Consider the following 17,095-nt stretch of genomic DNA (forward strand, 5'->3'; position numbering starts at 1 on the left):
TGCAATTTCTTTCCATTGACATACTCTTTGCTGAATGGATAAAGTGTGACTCTCACAGAGCAAAGGAATGACAGACCCTCTCTCTGACACACCAAATGTTTGCTCACATATTTCAGGCAAAATGCAATGAAGAAAACCTCTAGGGGAGTTAGGGGTGGGGGATGTCCGTGTCAATATGTTGTAAAACATAGAGATTATGGAGAAGAAAAGTTCTTTCTAGACCAATTATGACCAAAACAGCATTCTAAAACTAGGTCTAAGAAGCAGGGAAGGGAAAAGAAAAGGGAAAGAAATGAAGCAGAATAGGAGAGATGTATGAGTAGCAGAATTCTGAACAAAGAGAATGGAAAGAGTAAGTAAAATAATTTGATCCAATCTGAATTTGCTGTCATGTTTCTGTACTTGAAGCATGGAACACTGAAGAGTCAACAAGATACTGAACCACTATTAAAAATTCTGCTTAGGCTTCCAAAAATGTTTAGACCTTAGTGGTTGTTCCATTCCCAACTTTTCCCCTCTCCAGTTACCAATTTGAAAGTTACACTCTGAAGCCAGGACAACAAAGAACAGAATTGTTCAGAATGGCTTTTTTTTTAAGAATACAAATAACACGGCTACTTAAAGGAAATCAAAAACACTGTGTTGACCCTAAGCTGGGACTTTTACACCCTTCCACTGACAGCCTTGTACTTGGCTAAATAAAAGAGAAATAAAATGTCTAAAAGTAAAGCACACATTTATTTTTAGCATGCTTTTTCACTACCTGCTTGAAATAGTCACTTGTCTCCCATCTTGTACTTGGACTGAAAGTTCCCCATAGCAGGGACCATTTTCATTCCCCGTTTAGTACAATGGAGTGTTCTCCACAGTGGTTGTAGCAGTCAAGAGCTACAGTATAAAGGTATTTAGAACTCATCATTATAATGGCACTCATTCTCAGAACTGTTATTAAGTGTTAGTAGATGCTACTTACCCCATGCTATTTGGTAAAAAGCCTTTACTGCAAGGTCTCATGCAAGCCCTGGCACTGCATAGCAAGGTTCCACTTCCAAGAAAGACGTATGAAAAAAAGGAAGGAGTTGATTAACTTTCCATCAGGTTGACATTAATCCACAAAGAATCTACTCCCACCAATATGACTCCAGATGTCAGCCTGGAAATGTTGAAAAGCTTCAAGTCTCAGCCCAGTGTTAGGCTGAAACTTGGCAGTTCCAGAGGGAAATCAGGATATGGCCAGATGGGAAGAGAGGTGAGCCAGAGCCAAGAGTCCAGAGAAGGGGAATCTGGCAGACAGGAAACAAAACCTTGGTTTATCTACATAGAAACCATCCTGTAATATTTCCATCTGTCTTCCTCACTATTTTGTAATTTTTCCACATTAATCATTCCACCCAGAACAGGGCAACATTTTACCCCAGAGCTGAAGTCTAGTGTTCAGTGCTCCAGTGGAGAATCAAATGGAAAGAGCCAGCTGGTGACTTGGGCATAGCTTAGCAAAAGTACATGTAGAATGATCACAGTTTAATTCAATTGTTGCTACCTTGTAAAAGAGAGAGAAAGAAAGAAAAAGAAGGAAAAAAAAATCCAACAATCTTGATGTTTACCTCTGCACTCTAATGTTCTGTTACTCATTTTGCATATTTCATATTGCTCCCAAATTTTTTTCTTCAGTGAGCTTACAAGACTTCTCCAAGTCACAATCCAGTATTGGTTCACCCTTGGCTACTCTACCTGGACAGTGCACATTACGTTTTTTACCACTTTGGTTCACAACCAAACACTCATAAAACACTACGTACCCATTAAAGGACCAGTATGGTTCATGTATGATTCAATCACAGCTCATCAAAGTCCTTTGGAATGAACAGAGGGAAAAAATAAAATAAATAAATAAATAAAAACACTTATATTTCAAAACCATCATGCCCCATGCTCCATGAAGGGGCTTAAGTGGTCCTAGAAAAAATCTGCAATGTGGGTACAATCTATTCTGATTTCCCCTTTTTATCAGATGCAACTAGTGCAGAAACATCAGTTAAGTTTATGTTACCAATTGTCATCTGGAGATCTGGAGCAGCCTTCCCCTCCACTGATTGATACAGAGGGAGTTTAAGGAGACCAGGCTCCTGACTTAATCATCTAAATTAATTCCCTAAAGATGAACATTGTGAGTACTTCCTGTGTGTGACTAATCTCATGGCATTTTTTCCAATGGAAAAGAACACTAGTAATTCAGACAGGTTTTTGCACTAGGATGCATCCAGAAAATTACCTGACGATGAAGTAGAATTACGGTGTCTTTTCTTTATATAGGGCGCTCTTAATGATAAGCTTTATACAAGATTCTCCACTGTAAAATTTTAGTTGTGTTCAGGAAAATACATATTTCATATATATACATATATACATATATATATATAAATATATAATATATATAATATGTATAATATATATAATATATATTTATATATTTGGTTGCCAAAGACAGTATTATTGTTGTACCTGGCACATGGCAAGCCAAAGATCTTAAAGCATGTTTCAGGCTACAATGAGAACTACCCCTAATTCTCTTGAATCACAAACATGCTGCTTGGGTATAGAGTCTCATTTCTCTCTGAAGAGCAAAACCTATATGAAATGCAGAACAGATAATATATGCTTTTCTCTCTATCAGAAGATTCATGGGAGAATATGGACAGCTTTTAACACTGCTTTTAGAATGAACAACAAACTTCCTGGTAAATTTAAAATTTTTAAGCACCAGTTCTTTGCTTACCCAAGCTTATATTAGGAGAATGTCTAGCATATTTTAACAGTCACTTTTGCAGTTCTGAAAATATTTCCAAAGAACAGATTTTTATTTTTTTTTCTTCAAAAAGCTTCTGCATCCTGTGGAATGCTGCTAATTCTTTTAGTAGTGATTAGGCAAGCAAGTAGTTACATTAAGTTAGCAGAGCTGGAAAAAAGAAGCAAAACAAGTTCACTGAATATAACAGCATGTATAGTTTACACTTCACCCTAGAGAGATCTGTCAGCGTACACACTTTGCGAGTGTCACTGTTAGACCAAAACATTATGATCAGTTGTCTCAAGAGTAGTGGTGAAGAGAATTTCTGGGAACAGAGAGCATAAGAAAGACAAAGCGCACTGCAAGGCACTGCAGGAATCACAAAATCACAGAATGGCCGAGGTTGGAAGGGACCACAAGAGAATTAAGGCACAACAGAATCACAGGAACATGAGATTTTGGAAAGACTGGAATTTGGTAGGCAGACATCAGAAGAAGAATGAAGAATAGATCTACAGAGCTTGATGAAAAGGCAAGAATAAAACTCTGAAACAAAAACTGAAGGGAATGGGGGCATTTCAGAAATGTGCAAGTATTCAGAAACAGATGGTCCTTGAGAAGAAAGACAAGACTAGGAAAAAAAAAAAATAGGATGAGCAGATGTTATCAATGCTTCATGTGAATGACTGGTAGGACTAAATTCTACCCCAAAACTGGGATGATGGGAGAAATTACATCATCACCAGGAAAGGTATGCGTCATTACCAGAATACACTCACATGTCTAGAGTTTTACTTGGATAACCAGAACCAAAGACAAATTTGGAAGTCAGATGGAATGCAGAGGAGTCAAAATAAATGAAGCATAACCAGCCATACTGAAGCAGATGGTTTGAGATGCTGCTGGACAGACTTGACTCCTGCCTCAATGTCACTGAGAGATTAGTGCCATGGGGATGCAGAAAGTGACTAATTAGAATACTTCTCTGCAAGTTCCTTGATTTTTTGACCTTTCGTGATCCTTCATTTGCAGTGAGAACAGTAAGATTTAAGCACATGGTTGGGATTTAGTGTGAGTAGGTTTCTAGAAAAGGGGACATTTTATCTGCATTTCAAATTTACACAATGAAATCTTAATTCTGCCAGGGACTAAACAGAATTCCCTCTTCTTTATTTTATTTTTCAAGGTCCTTCTTTTCTCCTCTTTTTCCTTTTCAAAGGCCCAAATATTTTCAAAGCTTTATAAATTGATTCAGCACTGAATTAGCTACTATTCAATGTTCACCTGTGAACTGACATCCAATGCTCTTGAAGTGACAAACACAAGTGGAGCTGTCAGAAACTGTCATGCCTGGAACTCCCCTACTCTTTTTAAGCTCAACGAGCTGTACTATCCAAAAGGAATTACTGAGTGAACTCCCGGACCTCCATTCATTACCTTCTTTCTGACCATGAAGAACAGTATGTGAAGCTTATGCAGTACTTTAGACCAAAAACTTCCATAAGAAAAAAAAAAAAAAAAAAAACACATGAGTAGAATCAGCCTCCATTGTCTGGTTTCAGTTCAGGTCACAACCATAAGCATGGTAACATGGTTGCTCTAATTTCAGTTCTCTGTGACAAGGCTGTTACCTGTGCACTGAGGCTTCAGTTAGTTAAAGTGGAAAGTATCATTTATTCTTCCAGAAAATATCTGGATTAGTTAGTCCCTTAAACTAACACACTTCTCACATTAATCTTTTGTCAATTAAGGAAACATGTCAATATGACTCCAAAAGGTACACAACAATACTTTCCCACACATACTAGATTTTTTTTCACAACCTGCGTTCATTCTTATTTAATTTAAAACCTAATTAGAGGGCCAGAATTGCTACAGCCCTTGGGAAATAAGAGTTACAGGCACTGGCTGGATTTTTTTAGGATATAACTAGATTCAAACTAATTCAGGGAGTAGCAAAATCCGTATTTTAAAAATAATTTCAGCCCATATTTTTTATTTTTTTTTTCTCAGAAACTCATCTCAAGGATCTGTCTCCCACAACAGCTATCTTTATTGACCAAGAATCTATGCATCAGGATCAGGACACCGCCTTGTGCCTATGCATTGCTCATACTTTTCTTCCAAGTCCCCACTGTCCTATAGCAGAAGGTTCTGCAAAGAATAACAAGGCTCTGTTATGAAAGACCACAATAACACAATAGCAAACCTTAAGTCCACAAGATTGGTCCTCATGCCATGGTATTGTGACAGAGAAAAGCAGATATAAATGACTGATGGCAAGAGTGAGTATAGCAGAAGACCAAATACAGTTCTGTGCTTGTCATTACCAGTTATGTCATTGTTTCAATTGAACTAACATTTCTCAAGAGACTAATTGTTATTTGACTCCCTCTTATTCACAACAGGCTGCAAGGTAGACCAGAGCTCAACACTCACTTTGTATAACCATGGGTAGAAAAAAATCCTCTCAAATTGCAGTAGGTCTGGAACATCAACAGTTGCCTCTCTGGGATGGAATTGTTCCCAGACCTTTTCCAAGTCCTGTGGGATATTTTTATTGGCTGTGATGTTCTGCTGTTTGAAAACATCAGCGAGTAAATGATTAGAGAGAGATATCTTAACACAGCTTAAGTCAAACAGAGCTTCACAGTGGCCTTCAAATATGAGCATATTTCATCTTGAAAATTTTCTTATTCTTTATTTTGACTGGAGGAAGAGGAAAGTAACATAACAGACACTCAGCTAGGCAACCTGAATTATGTAAATGTGTCAAGTATTTTATATCAGTCTTTCTTAATTTGATATTAGAAAAGAATATCTAAAGTGCTACCAGTAAGCAGACAGCCCCTGGGTTGGATCCATACTGTGAGGAAGTTGTTCCTTGCCTTGTGAGTGCCTAGGACAGGACTGTATAACATGCTGATCTCTAAAGAATTTGCTTATCTAGTGGGAGGTCAAGAGGAGGTGAGGAGCAAAGCGGGAGCACATACTAGCAAGTAGCTCCAGGCCATAGCCTGCTAAGCAGTACAGCCTCTTCTGGGCAACACCAGAGCTAATATGCCCTGACAGACAAAAATCAGTCCCATGCAGAGCCATGAAAGTGACTTTGTGCCAGGCATTCCTGTTATGTTATTCTCAGGCTAGCAAGTCCTGCCAGAATCAGTGCTGGGAGGTTTGTGCAGAGACAACCAAGAGGAATAGCGATGACTGTTATTGTAGTGCTGTTGCTGAGCCAGAGAAACTCATCCTGATAGTCTCCATATAGGCAGCTGTGGATCCTAGTAATTCTTGCACTTGCAGGATTTTGCTATCAGTCAGATTTTGCCAGTGCCTCAGTACCATCGACTGTGGAGAGTTGGCATTCTCTTGCATTGGTCCATCTCTCAGGGTAGTTCCCTGTGAAGAAAGAATGTTATAAAGTACAGTGAAGTCATCTATCTCTGCCACAGAGAATCTTGGCTCTTGTAGTCTACTTTCAGGGAGATTTTTACTGCTTGAAAGCCAGGGAACAGAAAAAAGAACCCAGACTCTCAATCAAATATGGAAGCTTCTAGACTTAGTTTCCTCAGGTGTATTATCTAAGCTGAAAGAGAGTAGAAATTATACTAAACTTCTGCACATTTCTGCAGAATCTTTACTTTAGACAAAAATGTAAAAGTGATTGGTATGAAATTTAATTTGGATGATAAACACACAGTAAGAAAAAGCAAACAGTTCTAAAAAAAGGAAATGCACCAATTTTGAGAAAACAGGTTGTACATCCACCCAGATGTTCCGTACATTCCTTTCCATACATGCACAGAAAAAGAACATAACTCATAAAAATGTAGCACTTCTATTACATTAGAAATCACAGCCTCTTCAAAAAAGAAGAAGAGTGTAGTTGGAAAAGGACAATAATTATTTAGATTTCTGAATCCAGGAATTAAAGGAAAAAAATAAAAATAAAAATAAAAAAAGGATGACTTAAAGCTGAGCTTTTCATAGGAGACTACAAAAACTAGGGTTGTCAGTTCACACACACACACACAAACACACACACAAATATATATAAATCCCAAACACTTCCTAATGGCATCTATATTTATCTAAATGTAAGAAAGAGTCTTTAAATTCTGTAAGGGCAGGGATAGGACTGTTCTCTCCTCTTCATCTCTCCTCAGCCATATCATTCTGAGAATTAGCATATTAAAGTTTCTGATACTGTTTCATTCACAGTTTGAGTGGGCAGAATGAAAAATAGCAGTATGGCTACTTTAAAACATTTCCTTAATGTAGAAACATTAAGATTTTGAACATTTTTTAATTTTCAGGATTATTTTACCTGTTATGTCAGACTGAGATAGCCTTGCTCTGTGCTCTGTAAACCAGTAGCACTATCTGAGAGCAGACTAAAGTGTATTCATATGACTGTAAATGAGTATGCCTAAGCTTCTCTGAATTCAGAGACACAACTCTTTTAGGTTTATCATCCTGCTAGAAGAGTCAAGTCAGCTATAAGGATCTCTGAAAAAAAATGGGCATGCTGGACAACAAATAAAATTGGATTTTGCTCTGATGTGTTAAACTCACCCACCTCTGTTCTTATATGGGAAGCATTAAGATTGTCTTGGCTTGAGGTACCAGACATGAAGAGCTGTCATAACTACACCTCTGGAAACTCTCTCTGAAAATTCAGAAAGGGATGAAAGGCAAAACCAAGTTTTAAAATTGATGAGAACACAAAAGCCTAGTAGAGGCATAGATCTGGAGATAACAAAAATAAACAATATTATATGGTGCGCCTGAATGACAAATATGTTTACTAGAACACTGCCAGAAGCAGATGCATTAAAACAGTTGGACTTTATACAGTAACTGGTATTAAGGTGACTAGGCTCATACCATGGAGCTCTTGGAAAGAAGAGCTTTAACCTTTCAGCATAGATCACTCATACTTTATGAGTGACACATACAATTTAACTGATAAATTATCTACTGAAAAATCTGAGCACTCATATTAAGGAGCTAGCTACATAGACCTTGGTCAGGAAAGAGGAACAGATTTTGGGGGGATTGCTTTTGTTTTTTAACATGAAAGAATGAAGTCATGCAAAGACAGGACTTTGGTTATGAGTTTCAACTTGCTTATTATGTACTGGGAAAGCTTTCAAGGATGAGGCAGAAATAATCCCAAGTGTCAGAATACTGAGTAGGAGGCAAGTGGCAATTTGGAGCTAAAATAAGCCATTTTTTTAGACACAGTAGGCATATTACATTGTGGATCAAAAAAAAAAAAAAAAAAGCTATTGTTGAATACTAAATTTTATTGAGTTGATAGAAGTCTTTATCTGAAATTGCAGCATTTGAATGCCTTACTGGAGGCTTCTGCATCTCCCTGACTTATGCAAAATTTACTTAAAATGGGTGGGACTTGAATTTGTAATTTTCTGAGAAATGACTAGGGATACAGATTTTTTTTTCTTCACAACTGAGAAAAAGAACTATTTCAGAAATATAAGAACATATGAAATCATGTTAAAAACTGAACTGTTTTACCACCTGAATTTTTATAGGAGTTGTTGACATCCTATCCAAGTATGGGTATATTTACTTGTACTTTGAGTCTCCAGGGCAGCCAGACTTGGATCATTTTGCATTTCCACAAGCTCTGAATGGCAGATTTCAGAATGTCACATTATATCACAAAGAATGTCAGACACAAGCCATGTTTTTGGCCACTTAGGTCTGTTCTCCCTGCCTGGAAGCAAAGCTGGGTTAGCAAATAGAAAGAAAAGGGTCTTATTCCAACATTTATTAAACAACAGAATTGACCATTGTTATTCTGGGTCAGACAGTAAAGAGGATCTTATTAAGGTGTCTTGACATTATATTGTTACAGCACTGGATGCCTAAGACTAAGAAACGGAAACTGTTTCATAATGTAGGTACTTTGTGAGAAACCCTGTTAAACATTAGAAATGGTTGATCACTGTTATTGTCCTGACTGGGAATGGATCAGAACCAGAAAAACAGATGAGAACACAGGAAACTGGTTGATAATCCAGACCCTGCCTCAGAGCCTTGTCCCTTGCTAACCCAGTTGTCAACACCTTACAGCATCCACCAAATGGCAGCAACACCCTGCTCAGGACTACTTACATCCTTTTTTCCCCCTCCTCAGTGCCTCTCCTTGAGACTTGCTCCAGAACCTCTTCACTAAGGGTTAGAACCATTTTCTGTTTCAGTCTATTCAGGGCCAATTTTCCCCTGTTTTTATTGTTCTAAACCATCCTCTAGATTAAATATTTTATTATCTTTGTCACTATGACATTCCCAGCTGCAGCCATAAGTAGAACCATCTCACAGAAACTCTGTGAGCTGTCATCCTCTAATTCACCAACCCCATCAAGAAAGCAGTAGGGCCTGACACAACTCCAGCATCTGCTGTGGATCTCCTATTTCCTTCAGTATTCAGTGCTCCCTGCCCTGAGCATCACTGTACTGCAATACCATCCTTCCAACCTGTGCAGTTTTTGGTGCTAGACTTTCAAGCACTGACGATTTTGGGGTTGGCCTGCTTATTTCCTTCTTCAGTAAGTGTAAGCAATAGAAAGCTGTTATACCCCTGGATCCATCACCTCCTCCAATTTACATATATTTTGTGCTATTTTTCTATTCCAAGCTGATATTCTGCCCTGAACATCAGAGGACACAGGAGTTGAGGTCAAAGTAGGAAAGTTTGGGGCCAAGACACAGAATATTATGAGATTCATTAGCCTGAAATTATGTAGGATGGGCTCCTCAGTTTAAGGCAGGAAAGCTAGCAGTGTTAATTGATTAGGAAATAATTGGATAGTCCTGCACAGTAAACTAAAATATTTACATATTAACTACAAGTTATGCAAATAGAAATAAAATGTATTTATTCTGCAACAGTAACACAGTACTCTGCAGGGGTTAGGAGCCCTCTAGGGAGTTCATGGGGATGGGGCAGCCGTTTTCAGACATGTAGTAGCAGTAAATTGCTTAAAGATGGAGATTGAATTTATACAGAGGTAGGTGCTCTGCTGATGTCCTGTACCCTTCAGGACCTCTTTCTGTCACTCATCCTTTCTGCCATTAATCCACACTCATATCTATCTCTCCAGCTAAGACCACGAACATAGTGCTGCAGGCTACCTGTGCCATTGCCAGGATCTTGAACAAAGGTTTTCTTAAGGTCTCCCACTCAGGACTTTTAAAACTAATAAGATTGGGAAAAGGAAATCCACTGAACCTCCTCTAGAGGAAGAGCCAACAACAACAAAAAAACTACCTGTAGGTTTGCATGGCCCAGTGGCATCCTGGGCCAAATACACTGCCAGTCAGGCTGTGCAGGACCTTTAGACAGTTTTCTCCCTGCTACTGATACCAGGAAGAGAACTGAAAGCCTGAACACAGCAAGAGCAGAGACCATTCACCAGACCTATAGTGTTTGAGGGATGTACTAACCCAATTTGAACAGCATAAAAGATACATGCCAATTACCAGGTATGATGAGTGATAGACTCATGTACAGTCTCAATCTAATACCTGACTTGGACCGAGTCTTCCTGTCAGCTGTGGTACCTTTTATTCTGAGTGTCTTACCTGTGTATTAGTGTCAGAGGCATCAAGCCTACCACTATTTCTTTTCATTTACTTTCTCATAATACCTATCTAAATATGTAAACAGCATTGCCTGTATACCAGTCAGTCCAGACTGAGAGTAAGATTAACAACATGGATGAGGATGAATGGAATAGTTTTATGTATTTGAATTTTAGTAAGTGGAAAGCAAAATTCTATTATCTATAAAAGCTCTTATTATTATAATGTTACTTTACTTCAAAGTTACTTCAGAAAGTTGCAATAAAATAAGACACTTCCTCCTTTTCTACTTTACCTTTCTAGTACAGATTGGAAGGCTACTGGTCACTTGCAGTCATAGGATACTACAGACAATGGCAAAAATAAAATAAATTAAAAAAAAAAAGCCACTGTAATTTGACAACAGATAAACAATGAATAGAAATGCCATTTACTGGCTCAAAATTATAAACAGTTATAAACAGGGAGATTCTTAGACCTTATCATTTTGCAGAATCTGTGCAAGTGTGCCTAAATGTCATCATGTCCTCAATTTAATGTGTAACATTCTTCAACGGGGTGCACTAATCCACAAGATACAGCACCAGAAGACACATTCGGGTTAAAACTGAGAGGAAAGGTGCAAAGGGAGAGCAAAAAGTGTTGCAAGTAACCTCTTTAAAAAGCAAATTTCCGTGAAGCTGTCAATGAATTGGGAAGCTAGATTTTTGTTTTTACATGAGCAACCTTTGCACTAGCAATACTGTAAACCTGTTTCAGTTTTACTCTTGACACAGATGGCTAATCACAGGGAAAAACCTAAAATCAAAAAGACCTGAGGGAGGCAAATAATGTTAGTTTAGGTTACCAGATGAGCAAAGAGAAACAGACAAGCAGAAAAAGCTAAAGGAGAATTAATGGCAGAAGAAATGCAAGCCATTCAGAAAAGACTGCTGTTTCACTGAGAGCCTTGCCAGAGCCTTGGGGATTCCTGGTATACAGCAATGATGCAATCAGTATATGTAAGTAAACTTTGTTTCCTCACTAATCACACACTCCATTAAAAAAAGTAGCTTGGGAAAAAAAAGCCCTAGCAGCAAATTAGATTGAGGTAAATAGTGATTTTCTGTGGCTCTTTATTGGCAGAAATCCTTTTCTCCTTCAAAGGAGTGGCTACTTTTTCACCAAACCAGAGTTTCTGGAAATGATAGTTCAATGCCACAGGAGTTGACAGCTCAGTGGAAAATGATAAGAGGGCTAAGGACAGTCAGAAATGGCTCACAGAGTGTCACTGTTCCTGCTCCAACCTGACACTCTGCATTTAGATTTGTATCATCCTTAACACTAAAATTAAACTGTCAAAAAGTTTTCCAAGTGGTGCTCTTCCTTGTTATAAACTTTACAAAGAGGTCTTTTCAACTATCTAGTCACTCCTTCTCTTTCAGATTTAGGCTTAAAAATGCATTTTCTGTCTGTGAAGATATAATATACAAGCCATTTGCAACAGAATGGAGTTGAATGGTGTTTTTCAGCCTCTTTTAACCTAAGAAATCTTGTGACTCTTCTTGCATCACAACAGCTCATTTTATTGTTGGAATTATTGCTTTATAACACATTAAAAATAGAGAAAACCAAGTGTTCTTTCATTACTTTGAATTCCCCTCACTGCTTGATAGAGAAATGCACATTTAATTTAAGAAAACAAAGCTCTTCCAGTAATTTCATGGACCACGTGTCCCAAGGAGCATCAGTGGACCACCATCAGGTGGGAAGCACTGGAGGAGCAAAGTGTGAGCTATCTCTAAACCAACAGGCCAGCTTGATGGAAGCACCATTTCCCCAATAGCATGCAGTTTCTTTATGATCTCATCTAGATTGCTTCTGCTACACTGTCTTCAGTCCAGCTCAAAGTGCTTCTTCCCACTAACACTAGTGGGACACGCATAGTCCTAAAGTCAGATCAGGTAAAGATCAGGGCACACAACCCCCTTAGCATGTTAGCCTAAAGGAAAATATGCTTGAGTCAGAACTGCTACCTGTAAAAAGCAGCCATAATTCAGAAACTCTTTCTGCCCTTCATCTTCAACACCACACATACATACTACATACTGAGAGAAAACTTTCCTCATCACTACACTTTCTCAGCCTGGCTTCAATAACTCTGAGTGAAGTCACAAGTACCAGTTTGTAATTTCTGCTAACATGCATGCTCAGTTCAGATGAAACACCCTTTTTAACCAAATCCTTACATGGTAGTCTTAGGCCCTTTTTGTTGAAACTGCAGGAATGATTAAACTGTAATGGTGGAAGCAAGTCTGCTGTTGCTTACGTGAGCTGAGTCCTTGCTCCTGGCTGCATTGCACTTGTGGGGTTTGTTAACCTCTTCTATCAACACTATTTTTACCCCAAAAATATGTTCTTAAGACAGCAAGAGAGAAAGGTTTCTGTTTGATTTTCAGGACACTCACGATGGAAAGGACACTCACTGTGTCAGAGTCCTTTCCCGATTCAATGAATGTTTAGTTATGCAGGCAAGGTAGGAAAACTTCAGAAAAAAAAATAAAATATAAAAAATGAGTTTGGTCTTCTTTGTGTGCTTCTTACAAGCACATGCCACTCTTACTTTTACTCCATATTTACTTTTAACAGAAGGCCTCTTCTACTGCATACCTAGAGGTCAGGATCAGCCATGTCCCAGATATGTTCTGCTGAAATCTACCTATTCACTTTGATTATTTTTTTTTTTGAAACACTTTAGGTAAAATTGTGGAGAAAGAGATGCTAAACAATTAAACTGGGCTTCAAATTGGGCATAAATTACTAATTAGTTGCTACCAATAGCCATGAAAACTACTATGTTTTTATGGCCCTGTTCTAATGGCAATATCAACATTTTTTGGAAGCCACAGGATTTGCCTCACTCCAAACCTGGTCTCAGGCTGTTGGGGAGGGTGGGGAAGAAGTAGCATCTGACAAGAAAACCCAGTAAGGTTGCAAGGAGTACAAACAAGTAGGCTACACACATAATATCCTCACAAGTCTTGATTAATCAAAGAAATAAAATCTAAGATAGGCAAGACAGACAGAAATAACCACCAGAGGCTTGTGATCATAACAACAGTCATTAAACAGCATTGAATTTCAGATGTATTGTTAATGTAATGTTTTTGTCATTTTGGCTTGTTCTTGAAGCTCTGAGTAAGAAAGTGTTGGTTGGGGCTCGTGTACCACATTACAGAGGGAAACAGTAGTCACAGGGCACCCATTACACTCACCCCTATGGAAGATAAAAAATCACATCTATTCTTCCAAACTAAAAATAAGTCTGACAAAACTTTAAGATGTTGCACATGTGAAGCCAAATTCTAGTTTGTGTTGTTAACATCTTTCTTGATACACTGGTCTGTGCAGATTCCTAATTACAGGCATGGCAAGACACAGAGCTCTATTTTGTGCAAACAGCTGTTTTCCAGGCACTACATTTTGCTCAGAGATGCTCTGTTTCCCCCATGATGGAACAGAATCCTGTCATACATCAGGCAAAATTGTCGCATGGAACACAATATTTCTATTTGCTCCCAATGCATCATGTTAAGAGTGATAAACACACCCATCTGTCTGACCCTAAACATGTTTTCTCAAACACTTGGACTTAATCTCTCTCTTGAGATGCATGGGTGTTAATGCCAAAAAGATTCTTCATGGTGACAGGGTTCTAGCAGCTCTTAAGGTTCCCCTTTTCACCCTCTGAGCTAAATTAGAAGGAAAACGAATGGTACTAATGTTGGTCATTCTACATGGAAGGATGGCAGATGAACTGAAGTTCATTTTGCCTACAGATGATGCTGTCTACAGGTGACTAAACACTTGCTAGATCACAGCTCATGCTTATTAAACCACGTAGCTAGTGGACCATAAAACCAAGAAAATGCTTACACTTGTTCCCATATGCCCACAGAGATATGTCTCTGGTGATGAAGAGGGGTCACAATGCAACCTATTCCCAGTGCTCTGAAATCATCTGTAAAATTCCTTTCTGCAAGGTGGTTCACTATGACAGGCTAGGCAGTAAAGCTGTGAGTGAGAGATAGGCCTTATAGCCTGCATTTCTTCCTTGACAAAAGGATAGAGCTTGTAGCCATGGCAAGAGGTCCAAGGGTAGGAGGAGGGATTCTCCACCACAGTGAAGAATCATTGCAAAGTATCATGTGCTGCCTTCTCTGTCATAGCCAGCTTCCCCCTTCCCCACTCCATTGCTCTTTTAGCTCTCTCCAGCCACTTAAAATCCCTATCACTAATATGCAGCAACTAGATGAGGCTCTTAGGAAGAAAAAGCAAGGCTGTGACTCTAAGCAGATGGAAAAGAAGGTGAAGGGCAGGAAAGAAAATTACCTTCAGCTAGTAATAAAGGCTGTGGAAAGGCAGGGGAGAAGAGTGAGGCAAAACTGAACTGGTGATGGGGGTGTATCCTCATTACTCAAGTCTCTCACTGCAGTTCTGGAAGCAAACATATAAAATCTGTTAAAGCCAGCAATGTTAAATAGCAAATGTAACATTTTGGCAGTCAGTTTCACCACCACTTGCAAACACAAAGAATGTGATAAGAAACAGAGTAAATGAGCAGTTGACGTGTGCATGTGGGATCTTTAGCCCCTGCATTCTCCTACACGAACTGCTCCCAGAGCCTCAGGGTCAGGAAGCTCAATTTCTTCAGTTCATCCTGATCTAGGAAGATCCACCAAGAATCTCAGCACAACTGTCCAGAATTCCTCTCTAAATTCAGCAGAAGTTCACTGAACTGGCGTTGCTCTGAAACACGTTCTTTTTTTGCAAAGGAAGAATTTTTATTCTTGACCCAACTTCTCCATCTTTAGTAATTTTCCAATATGGTACTGTCTGTTCTCAGATAAACAGAAGAAGTAGCAAGCGATCATATTTCTCTGAGAAACACATGTTGCATTTCATGTTCATTTCTATTCTCCTCCACATACTTGGAGACATTTTTCTCTCAAGAATTGCTTTAAAACTGCAAAAACACAGACAGTATGTCCTGAAGCCACTTAAAGACCTTTTCCATTTTGTTAGCTCAAATAAACTAGGGCAAAGCAGCAGCGAATCACCTGTGCATTTTTGACTTTTCTAAGTATGGATCAGTAGGATATTTGTCTTTCTGTATTCTAACTTCAGCATTAAGACTTTCTCTATATGAGAAGTATTTTTTTGTTCTTGGGAGATTTCCTAACAACTTCTATTTTAAACATTACTAAAGCTTAAGGCAATGCAATTATCATTTAATAATTATGGTTAGTACTAACAGCACATCTGTTTGGTTTGAAATGGTTGGCTCTGCTTCAGAAAAGCTAGACATCCATTTTATAAACAACTTTGATACCACTTAAAACATCAGATGAGTAAAAAAGAAGCCATAGAGTTACACGATCACAGTTTAGAAATCTTCCACCTCAGTCTTCAAGGCTACCAAGAAGAATGTATGAAACATGAACCAAGAATTCAGGGTGTAAAACACTTCAAAAATAAGAAAATTAGGCAATATTTCTCATTTACAATTACTTTGATTTTCTGATTCATCAGACAGATTAATGAAGGGGAAGTTTCCTACTTTATCGATTTTGCTCCTGTGAAGGCAATAAGGACTTTTGTTTTAAAAGCATTGGCAAAGCAGTTTAGGAATCCTCTGGGTTTTTGATGCCAGATCCTCCCCTGACATAAAGAGGAACTAATGGCTGCAATCACCTTGCCTGCAGCAGCATCAATGTTTTTAAAGCACAAGCCTTTGGATTTTTTAAGGATCAGTGAGATTCTATTTGCAAGGAAGCAACTTATTAACAAGGATGGGGGCCTCAGGAGTGGATTGATCTTTCCCATAACTGAAACATTCTTTGCAGTACATTTCATTTCAAATTCATATTAGGAAAAACAATTACTGACACTCGCATGCTAGAATTGATAAATTTCCTGTCCCTTCTGGCTAAAAGCTTATATCACAAAAGATTGCACAGCAGCACACCACTAGCAAGTTAAAACAGTTTTTATTTATTTTGTCTCTGGAAGACACAATTTATACACAATTTCAGTGAATACTGCATCTGTTTTCTTTTTTTGCCTCCTGTTCAAAAACCAGTGAGTTGAACACTCTTCCTACTCCTTCTGTATAATGGGATCTTTCCTGGGATCTAGGCCTTTTGGCACACTTTAAGTCTTCAGATTTCTGAGGCTATCTAAAGGACAGAGCACTTTCTCAGACCCTACAGAAGAACTCTCTGGCCTCAGATCATCTACCTAAAGGGCAAGAGCTCAATTGCCCAGATTCCTTTTATATTCAGTGAGAGAGGCACCTCTAAAAAGTAGTTCAGACAAACTTCATCAAACCCATTTATTTCATATCATTCATTACAAAAGAAACCAAATGGGTCTATAGATATGTTCTGTACTTCTAACATAGTCTATTTTATTAGACAAAGGTCTGCTTTTCAATTTCTAGGGGTTTGCTATTTCATGGGGGGAATAGTGCTGACCATACACTGTCCAAATCCAATTCACACATACTTTATTTTCAATGGAAAGGAAACCCAGCCAAAAAGTGGGTAAGAGTGGGGCACCATGCTACATTCCAAGAGGTGCCCAACACAACTCTCAGGGGTCACTTGCCTAGTTAACAGAAAAGTGTTAGGGGCCATCTGTGCAACAGCCTCA

The 17,095-nt window shown here is 38.5% G+C and overlaps 1 long non-coding RNA gene across 1 annotated transcript in view; it reads right to left on the reverse strand.

The window, feature by feature from the left end:
* Positions 1–2,635: 2,635 nt before the first annotated feature.
* Positions 2,636–17,095, reverse strand: part of LOC137859027 (uncharacterized) — a 35,285-nt gene continuing 20,825 nt past the window's right edge. The window contains exons 2-3 of the long non-coding RNA XR_011098122.1: positions 14,774–14,878; positions 2,636–6,187 (exon numbers count right to left, since the gene is read on the reverse strand). This is a non-coding gene — a long non-coding RNA (uncharacterized lncRNA). The remainder of the gene's footprint in view (positions 6,188–14,773; positions 14,879–17,095) is intronic.

The sequence above is a fragment of the Anas acuta genome, chromosome 1 (assembly GCF_963932015.1).
Source record: "Anas acuta chromosome 1, bAnaAcu1.1, whole genome shotgun sequence".
Classification (NCBI taxonomy): Eukaryota; Metazoa; Chordata; class Aves; order Anseriformes; family Anatidae; genus Anas; species Anas acuta.